Here is an 11,339-nt window from a genome sequence, read left to right on the forward strand (position 1 = left end):
ATTGCATCCAGGTTTTGACGAGTTTGGGTCCGTGGACTTCAGTGGCACGTTCTATGTAAACACTGACCGGGATGACGACTATGCCGGCTTCGTCTTTGGGTACCAGTCGAGCAGCCGCTTCTACGTGGTGATGTGGAAGCAGGTGACGCAGACCTACTGGGAGGACCAGCCGACACGGGCCTATGGTTACTCCGGCGTGTCCCTCAAGGTGGTGAACTCCACCACGGGGACAGGCGAGCACCTGAGGAACGCACTGTGGCACACGGGGAACACGCCAGGGCAGGTGAGGATGGCCGGCCGGGCCCGTGCATCTCCTGTGTGCCACTGTGGCTGCGGGGTGTTTCAGCAGGACTAGCCCAACCCAGAGACCCCAATTTTGTGTTTATCAATTTTAACTCCAGGCACAGTTATTTTAATAATCTTACTTTATTATAGACACTGTGCCTGGGGTTACAACGCAACACATTTGATTATTACCAGTTAAACACAGTTGCTAATCCTCTTACAAATTAAACCTCTCTCACCTTCCTCTGGAGAAAAGGAGTGAGCACAGGACATAATGATCAGATATAATATGAAAATAAATTTTTTTAATTGGAGATAGGGAGAACTGAATATCAAAACTTTGAGTAGTTTGCCCAACATCCCATATCAAGGAAAGAGAAGATCCAGACATGAACCCAGGAATCTAGGGTCAGGTGCCTGGGCTGTCAGCCCTGAGCCACACTCTGTCCATGGGCTTCAATCCACAATAGGGATTTGGATGATAACACATCAGAGAGAGATGGAGCACCATGAGCCTTAAATGTGAACTTTCAGAGTCATGTTTTTGCTTCCTGCTGGGGGTTACGGGGCTGTGGTTAAGGTCCTGGGTGCCCATGGCACTCAAGAGTGCTGTGTTCTCCCTCAGGTGCGAACCTTATGGCACGACCCCAGGAACATTGGCTGGAAGGACTACACGGCCTACAGGTGGCACCTGACTCACAGGCCCAAGACTGGCTACATCAGGTGAGGGCAGGTCAGCGCAGCTGCATTTCTTCCAAGGGGCTTCCCGTCGGACGGCACGTTTGAACATTAATAGACAAATAAGCTCAAGTGAATTCTAACTTTTTGTTTTACTCTAGACTCGTCAGCATTAACTGCCTTCTCTTTTCTATCCTGCATCTCTACTAAATATTACATATGTTTTTAAAGATGGTTGAAAAGGAGAACATACAATCTGCTTTGTTTTTAAAATGACTTTTGGGATGATAACCGTATTTTCTCCTAATGAATATCCCAGGCAGGGGAGAACACCTGCAATTCGAATAACTGCATCTTTGCAGAATTAGCGTGTGCTTTATTGGAGACTAGATTTGTACCTGTTTCTGATGATGTAGATGGCTGAATTTAAAACACGGTTGTAGGAAGTTTTGACACGGTTAGTCCAGCAGAATCTTTCCCTTGGCTTAACAGCTTTTGTAATTGATTTTTATTGAAACAAAATGTGGTCAATTTAAAATCAAGGTATTTTCGTTTTTGTTTCTTCAAAGTTAATAAGCACCAAGATCAGGCCGGACTCTGTACAGATGCCAGGAGTGTGTGAGTCCCTGGCAATAGTGGGCAGATCTGTGTGGGTGAAGTGCAGGCTCATGGCCTGGCTGGAACGTTTCCCTAGAGGGCCTCCCATTTATTCACACGTACGCCCCATCCTCCCGTTGGGGACTTAGTGTATCTGGTCCTGCTCCCACACAGCTTCCACAGTGGGGAGGAAAGTCAGTGAGCTCATGATTTTAGCACATGGTGACGTAGGGAGGGTCCAGTGTGGCTTCCCAGGAAGGGGGAAGTTTCCTCCTCACCCACCAAAGGCAGAGTTAAAGCCCTTGCCCAGGTGACTGTAAGAGAACTCACAGATTGTGACAATGGTGTGGTTGCAAGAAGGAAGGCGTGCCCTGGATCAGTGCTGCACCGGGATGGCTGGAGCTCCAAAGGAGAAAGCCAGTGATGCCCCCTGGGGCACTGAAGCCCTGGGCAGGGTATCCACAGCTCGTGTCTGGAGCCCACCTGCCACCACTGGTGAATGCTTCACGGAGTTCATGTTCTCTTTCTTTCCTCTTCTTCTTTTTACAAACCATTTTTAGAGTCTTAGTGCATGAAGGAAAACAGGTCATGGCAGACTCAGGACCTATCTATGACCAAACCTATGCTGGCGGGCGGCTGGGTCTATTTGTCTTCTCTCAAGAAATGGTCTATTTCTCAGACCTCAAGTACGAATGCAGAGGTGAGTGTGAGTGATTCAGGTTAGTGGGGAAAGCATGTGGCACCCAGAAAGGGAAAGGGGTACACAGTGCAGTTTTCCACTTACAAAAGCTGTACATCAGGGCAATAAACCTAATGCACGATATCACACGAGACCCCCGCACATTCCAAGCAGCCATTTCATTTGGTCAGCTTGGATTGTTGTTTGTGGTAATTGCAATTGGATGCAGTGGTGGAACACTTTCCAACTATTTACAGGTCCCACCCATCCTCATTGTGCCATATCCTAGAGTTTGCTAGATTTCCTCCACCTTCCAGGCTCCTGACACCATTTTAGATTGGTACCCTTGCATGAGCAATGGCAGGCAGGCAGGCAGGAAGGAAAGTTATCTCGCTACAAGTTATCTATTGTTATCTCGCTACAAGTATATTTGAATCAAAATATTATAGACCTGGAAGATAACTTGAATCCCATCTGCTCTAATTCCATGACTTCACGTGCACATTACCCTGCCACAGATGTGGGAAATAAGGCTCAGGATGCTTCTCAAAAATTACACATTGAAAATCATGTGTTTGGCTGGGGGCAGTGGCTCATGCCTGTAATCCTAGCCCTTTGGGAGGCCAAGGTGGGTGGATCCCCTGAAGTCAGGAGTTCGAGACCAGTCTGACCAACAGGGCAAAACCCTGTTGGGGTTGATTTCTCTGCTTGTTCTGTGGAGGTTTTCTTCTTCTTATGTTAGGATGTCTTTCAAGGCATCTCATTTCCTCCCATCCATCCATATCATTCATCCACCCACCCATATATCTCATCCATCCATCCATCCATCCATCTACCCATCCGCCCATCCATCTCATCCATTCACCCAATCATTCACCTCATCCATCCATCCATTCATTCATCCATCCACCCACCCACACACCCACCCATCTCATCCATCCATCCATTCACCTACCCACCTATCTCATCCATCCATCCATCCATCCAACCACCCATCCACCTATCCACCTATCCATATAATCCATCCACTCACCCACACACCCACCCATCTCATCCATCCATCCATTCACCCACCCATCCACTGATCCATCTAATCCATCCACCCACCCACCCATTCATCTCATCCATCCATCCACCCACTCACCCACCCACCCATCCATCTCATCCATCCAACCACCCATCCACCTATCCACCTATCCATGTAATCCATCCACTCACCCACCCACTCATCCATCTCATCCATCCATCCATCCATCCATCCATCTACCCACCCATCCACACAACCATTTCATCCACCCCCACCCACTCATCTGTCCCATCCATCCATCCATCTCATCCACTTACCCACCTACTCATCCATCCATCCACTCACATGTCCATCCATCTCATCCATCTATCCATCCATCCATCCATCCATCCACCCACCCATCCACCCATCCATCTCATCCACTTACCCACCCACTCATCATCCATCCAACCAGCCACCACTCATCCATCTATCTTATCCATCCATCCATCTCAGTCACCCACCCACCCACACACTCATTCATCTCATCCATCCACCCACCCATCCATCTCATCCATCCATCTCATCCACCAATCCATTCATCCATCCATCCACCCATGCACCCATCCATCCATCCATCTCATTCACCCACCCACCTATCTCATCCATCCATCCATCCACCTATCTCATCCATCCATGTCATCCATCCATCCATTCATCTCATCCATCCATCCATCCATCCATCCATCTATCCATTCATCCAACCACCCATCCACCTATCTATCTAATCCATCCACCCATCCACCTCATCCATCCATCCATCTACCCACCCACCCATCCACTCATCCATTTTATCCACCCCCACCCATTCATCTATCCCATCCATCCATCCATTTCATCCACTCACCCACCTCTCATCCATCCATCCTCCCACCTATTCATCCATCCATCCATTTCATCCACCCACCTATCTCATCCATCTCTCTCATCCATCCATCCATCCATCCATCCATCCATCCATCCACCCACCCACACACCCACCCATCTTATCCATCCATCCATCCACCCACCCATCCACTGATCCATCTAATCCATCCACCCACCCACCCATCCATCTCATCCATCCATCCACCCACTCACCCACCCACCCATCCATCTCATCCACCCATCCATTCATCCATCCACCCATCCATTTCATCCACCCCCACCCACTCATCTATCCCATCTCATCCACTCATCTATCTCATCCACTCACCCACCTATTCATCCATCCATGCACCCACCTATTCATCCATCCATCCATCTAGCTCAGCCACCCACACATCCACTCATCCATCCACCAATCTAGCCACCCATCCATCTCATCCCCCACCCACCCATCTATCCCATCTATCCATCCATCTCATCCACCCACCCACCTATCTCATCTATCCATCCACCTATCTCATCCATCCATCTATCTCATCCATCTCATCCATCCATCTGTCTCATCCATCCATCCATCCACCCATCCATCTATCCATCTATCCATCTCATTCGTCTATCCACCCATCCATCCATCTCATCCAGCCACCCACCCACCTCATCATCCATCCACCCATCCATCCACCCACTCATTTCATCCATCTACCCATCCATCCATCCATCCATCTCATCCACCCACCCACCCATCTCATCCATCCACCCATCCATTTAATCCATCCACCCATCCATCCATCCATCCATATGGTAGCCCTCATTTTTAATTAAAGTAGTTATATTTCAGGTTCTAGGTAAAACAAAATAAAACACTACCCATGGCCCAGTCATCCTAACTCTGTTTATTGCTCTTTTTCTTTTTATAGATGTTTAAACAAGATTTGCTGCATTTCCGGCAATGCCCTGTGCATGCCATGGTCCCTAGACACCTCAGTTCATCGTGGTCCTTGTGGCTTCTCTCTCCAGCAGCACCTCCTGTCCCTTGACCTTAACTCTGATGGTTCCTCACCTCCTGCCAGCAAACCCAAACCCAAGTGCCTTCAGAGGATAAATATCAGTGGAACTTAGAGATGAACATCTAACCCACTAGAGGAAACCAGTTTGGTGATATACAAGACTTTATGTGGAGTGAAAATTGGGCATGCCATTACATTGCTTTTTCTTGTTTGTTTAAAAAGAATGACGTTTACATATAAAATGTAATTACTTATTGTATTTATGTGTATATGGAGTTGAAGGGAATATTGTGCATAAGCCATTATGATAAATTAAGCATGAAAAATATTGCTGAACTACTTTTGGTGCTTAAAGTTGTCACTATTCTTGAATTAGAGCTGCTCTACAATGACACACAAATCCCATTAAATCAATTATAAAGAAAGTTCAATTCAAATTTGAAGTAATGTTATAATAAGGAGAGATTAGAAGACAACAGGCATAGCAAATGACATAAGCTACCAGTTAACTAATTGGAACACGTAAAACAGTTACAAAAATAAACAAACTCTCCTCTTGTCCTACAATGAAAGCCCTCATGTGCAGTAGAGATGCAGTTTCATCAAAGAACAAATATCCTTGCAAAATGGGTGTGATGCGGTTCCAGATGTGGATTTGGCAAAACCTCATTTAAGTAAAAGGTTAGCAGAGCAAAGTGCTGCGCTTCAGCTGCTGCTTGTGCTGCTGTGGTGTCGGGGAGGCTCCTGCCTGAGCTTCCTTCCCCAGCTTTGCTGCCTGAGAGGAGGCAGAGCAGACGCACAGGCCGGAAAAGGCACATCTAACTCGTATCTAGGCTTTGGTAACTGCAGACAAGTTGCTTTTACCTAATTTGATATTACATTTCATTAAGGTTCCAGTTATAAATGTTGTTAATATTTATTAAATGAATATAGAATGCAGCTCCATTTACCAATAACTTATTTTAAATATGCCTAGTAACACATATGTAGCATAATTTCTGGAAACAAACATCTAACAAGTATATAATCCTGTGAAAATATGAGGCCTAATAATATTAGGTTGTCATGATGAAGCATGCTAGAAGCTGTAACAGAATAAATAGAGAATAATGAGGAGTTTATGATGGAACCTTAATATATAATGTTGCCAGTGATTTTAGTTCAATATTTGTTACTGTTATCTATCTGCTGTATATGGAATTCTTTTAATTCAAATGCTGAAAACAAATCAGTATTTACTCTTGCCAGGCACACCCAGTAATCAGTCATGTGTAATATGCACAAGTTTGTTTTTGTTTTTTGTTTGTTGGTTTTTTTTGCTTTAAGTTGCATGATCTTTCTGCAGGAAATAGTCGCTCATCCCACTCCACATAAGGGGTTTAGTAAGAGAAGTCTGTCTATCTGATAGGGGGCAAATCTTTTTCCCCTTTGTGTTAATAGTCATCACATTTCTATGCTAAATGGGAATGATCCATAACTTTAGTCTTAATGTACACATGGCATTTTGATAAAATTAGTTTTGTTGTTTCCTTTGAGGTTGATCGTTGTATTGTTGTTTTGCTGCACTTTTTACTTTTTTGTGTGGAGCTGTATTCCCGAGACTAACGAAGCGTTGGGAGACTTCATTAAATGTAGCGACTGTCAACAGCGTGCAGGTTTTCTGTTTCCGTGTTGTGGGGTCAACCATACAATGGTGTGGGAATGATGATGATGTGAATATTTAGAATGTACCATATTTTTTGTAAATTATTTATGTTTTTCTAAACAAATTTCTCCTATAGGTTGATGAAACGTCATGTGTTTTGCCAAAGACTGTAAATATTTATTTATGTGTTCACGTGGTCAGAATTCCACCGCTGAAACCCTACACTTAGCTAGAACCTCATTTTTAAAGATTAACAACAGGAAATAAATTGTAAAAAAGGTTTTCTATACATGATCTCTCTCCCTTTTTTAAAAAGAATTAGCAGGGTTTCTACTGGGGGGAAAGGGGTAGAAGGAATTTTGCTTCCTCTAATGTAAGCAGGCCTGCGGTGTGATCACGGGCTATCTCCTCACAAGTCACAGGTTGACATGCAGGCTGAAGGGTCTGGTGGAGAAGGAAGCCCCTGCTTGACACAGGTCTCTGTTCTGCTGAGCCTTCCAGCACGGTGTGGGATACAACCGTTTAGCAATTCATCTCTCCTGCCTCTGCTCATTGTCAACCGAGGGAACAGACCTTTGTAGGGAATTTGGCAAACATGATTGAAATGATTCAGAAAAAGGCAACAGTACAGGGGACCGTCTCCCTAATACGAAATGTTCTTCCCTCTTGACTCATTCTTCTGAGTCAGGCAGAGGGAAGTAGCAGACCCCAGAGGAAGGGCCCATTTCCAACCATAGCACTGCCTAAAAATGAGCCAATCGGGCTCACCAGTTGGAGGAGGCAACGGCAGCAGCACAGGATGCTGGGGTTTCTTTAGCAGTTCCAGCTGCTCTTTCTGAGTAGTATGGAGCCAGACACAGGAAAGACACAGAGAAAAAAAACAGGGAGAGAGGGAGAGAGGGCATCCAGAGAGAGGGGAAAAGAGGGAGGGATCTGGGGAGAAAGAGACAAAGAGACAGAGGGGGAGTCGGGGGAGGGAGGAAAAGAGAGTGAGATGAATAAAAACAAGTATATTTGGCTGAAACACGCTGGAGTGAGTCAGACAGTGAAGCAATAAGATATAGGAAAGGCCATCTGAGGCAACAGGCTGTGAACTGAAGGCCCCGGCTTTGAGTTGTGAAATGGATGAGTTTCATTTCATCAATATGGAGGAAAGCGCTAGACCCACATGTGTAAGCGAAAAGTTGAGAAACAAAATAATGATGGCAGTGATAGTGGCTGGTCTATGGACAGCTATTGGAGGAAGCTCAATGCACATTTTACTCATGAAACAATACATAAACTATATTGAATGAGGATGCTTAGAAGTCAGGCATTACATTAGATACATTTCTCGTGCATTCAGGTTTTGTTGTCATTTATCAAAAAGTTGAGGTTTCCTGACAGCCATGTTCCCTGTCGATGGCCTTAGACACATCAGAATGGTTGTCTCCAAGGATTAATGTCTGGTGCCTTTGTGAGCTGACCTGGGAGGAAGGTGTCCCTGGACCTCGAAGACTCCGTGTGAGGGCCTGCTCTGTGCCCCTCCATCTTCCTTCTGCGAGCGGCTGCCAGCACACCACCGGAGCTCCGCACCTTCCACCGTGGACAGGGAGGGCCGTTGTTCTAGACGCTGCTGCTGCTGCTGCTCACAGGGAAAAGTTCAGCCCAGGCCCACGCTCTGATAGTCGACTGTACAAGGCTCAACCAACTCGCCCTCCAGGCAGGCACAGGCCTTGGTCGTGTGGAATGAGTCGGTGGGTGAAATAACACATCTTCATTCCCAAGTACCCAAGCTTGGGATCTGTGATTGCCGGGAGGAGAGAGGCCTTGGTACTGTGACCAACTCACTGGCTGCTGCGTGTCCCGGCTGTAGGCTACATGGGGAGAAGGGGCTCCTTCCATCATTCCTGGAGGACCAAAATCTTAGGCCAGCTTTGCTCAGCCTGAGTTTCACAAAGTGATGCTTTTGACCATGGAGCAAGTAGTGCCTAGGCCTTGAGGAACGCAGGTGTGGGGTGATCCAGGAGCTGCCACTCAGCTCCATGGCCACAGCCCTGTGGGCTGCCAATACCCAAATGGGAGGTCCCTGCTGAGGGCTGAGATCACCCAGACGAGACCCTTAGCCCAGGGCAGGTACCTGCACTGATGCTTCCCACCCTCTTAGGAAGCTCCTTCTGGAGCCACCAGCCTGGCGGCCCAGGGGAGGGGCTGAAGCAAGCCTGGACACCCCTGCTTCGCCCAGGTGTCAGCCCTGTGCCCAGGGGAGTGAGCTGCGGGCCCAGAGCAGCTTGCAGCCCACGCAACCGGCATTAGTTTTGGGGACCACGTGGGCATTTGTGCCAAGAGGTCCTGGCCCTGAGCTCCACCGGCCCGTGCAGTCCCCCAGGGGCCCCCGACTCACCCTTCCCGAGCCCTCGCTCAGGGGCCCGGCCCCTCTGGCTCCCCCGAGTTTGCGCTTGGCCCCTCACGGGTGGGGTGGGCGTGGAACCACGGCTGTCCCTGCCGCGTGGCCCACCCAGGACACCTGCCGACCCTGCAGCCGTAGCAGGACCTCCTGCCAGCTTCTCAGTTCCTGTCTCAGCCATTTTCAGGCCCTTGAAGACTTTTGCCACTTTTCAGACACTTTTTACCACATAATGGCTTTTTCAACCCCAAAGCACAGCAGAAGCAGGATGGGAAGTGATCTTCGACTTTCCGGCTTCCGGCGGACACCCCAGACGCTCGTGGACTGCAGGGCTTGGGTCGGGCGTCCTTGGGAAGCTGAGTGCGTTCAGTCCCAGCGAGCCCGGCCAGTGCACCTGCCCCGGAGCCCGAGGCCCCGCCCCCGGAGCCCGAGGCCCCCCCGAGCGCACGCCCAGCCCTCCCTGCGCGCCTGCGCCCTCCCTGCTCTCTCTCCTGGGCCCTGACTGTGGTTGAATGACAGCTTCACTGCAGGGAAACCAGGAACCTTCAAAAGGTCGATTCTGCAAACAAAATGGTGTAGAGAGAGGAAGAAAGTATTAGTGCAACAAAACTCAATTGCGCTTCGCTTTATGTACGATTTATTTACTTTTAAAATATTTATTATTTTTTCTGTTTTTGGATTTATTTTTCTACTGAAAAATTGTTTAGTTATCTTGAGGTGGGACAGAATTCTTCATATGACTTTTCCCATTTAAAAAATGTAATTATTTTAAAATATGGCTTTAGGAATAAATTACAGTTGTTAAAATGGAGAGATGCATTATTTATATTTATGTATTGATTATTGAACGGTATATACGCAAACAACATACACGTGACTAACATGCATCATGAATATACAAACCTTCTCCCTTGTCTCAGGCAATACTTATTCTGGATTTTAAAGAAGTAGAAAATTTGACAAACTTTCAGAGAACAAGATCAACACACAGAAATCAGTTGTGTGTCTGTATACCAGACAGAAACAATTTAAAACGGAAGTTAAAAATACAATACCATTTGCAATAACATACAAAACAATAAAATACCTCGTAATAAATTTAACTTGGGAGGCCGAAGACTTGTACTATGAAAACAGAAAAACAATGCCAAATAAATTAAAGGAAACCTATATAAATGGAAAGACACCCCCTATGTGTAGTTTGGAAGATTTAATTCTAATTGATTATAATATTTGTAATATTCTTGGGTTATATGTGATATTTTGATATCCGTATAAAATGTGTAATGATAAAGTCAGGGTAATTGGGATACCCATGACCTCATACATTTTTGTATTCTTTGTATTGAGAACATTACAATGCTTCCAGATATTTTGATATGTACAATAAACCATTAAGTTTAATTTTCGTACTATACTGCATGTGATAGCTCCTTCCTTCTGACTGTACTTTTGTACTCCTTAACCACCTCCCCTTCATCTTCCTCTCTACCATTGCACCCCAGCAGCTGGCATCCACCATCCTGCTCTCAACATCCACAAGACCCACTTTTTTAGCTCCCACATATGAATGAGAACATGCAATATTTGTCTTTCTGTGTTGTGCTTATTTTACATAACCAAATGATCTTCAGATCTGTCCATCCTGCTGCAAATGACAGGGTTTAATTCCTTTTTATGGCTGACTAGTATTCCATTGGGTAGATATACAACATTTTCTTTGTCCATTCACCTACTGATGAACACTTAGGTTGATTCCATATCTTGACTATTTAGTGAGTAGTGTTGTAAAAAACATGAGAGGGCCGATGTCTCTTTGATATACCGATTTCCTTTCCGTTGGATGTATATCCATCCAGCAGTAAGATTGCTGGACCGCACCAAACGTAGTTCTAGTTTAGTTTTTTGAGGAACCTCCATACTGTTTTCTCTAGTGGGTGTACTACCTTACATCCCTATTTGAGGAACCTCCACACTGTTTTCTCTAGTGGGTGTACTACCTTACATCCCTACCAACAGTGTGTGGGTGTTCCTCTTTTTCCACCTTCTCATCCGCATTTGCTAGTTTTTGTCTTGATGATAATTCCAAATAGGGTCAGATAATATCTTCTTGTGGTTTTGAATTGCAT

General features: G+C 46.1%; 1 long non-coding RNA gene across 1 annotated transcript; it reads right to left on the reverse strand.

Moving 5' to 3' along the window:
- Positions 1–8,066: 8,066 nt before the first annotated feature.
- On the reverse strand, positions 8,067–9,558 carry LOC105506688. The gene is made up of 2 exons (XR_001000972.1): positions 9,208–9,558; positions 8,067–8,607 (listed from the first exon to the last, which is right to left on the reverse strand). It is a non-coding gene; the product is annotated as an uncharacterized LOC105506688 (long non-coding RNA).
- Positions 9,559–11,339: the final 1,781 nt, after the last annotated feature.

This window comes from Colobus angolensis, unplaced genomic scaffold (assembly GCF_000951035.1).
Source record: "Colobus angolensis palliatus isolate OR3802 unplaced genomic scaffold, Cang.pa_1.0 Scaffold14, whole genome shotgun sequence".
In the NCBI taxonomy this organism is placed as follows: domain Eukaryota; kingdom Metazoa; phylum Chordata; class Mammalia; order Primates; family Cercopithecidae; genus Colobus; species Colobus angolensis.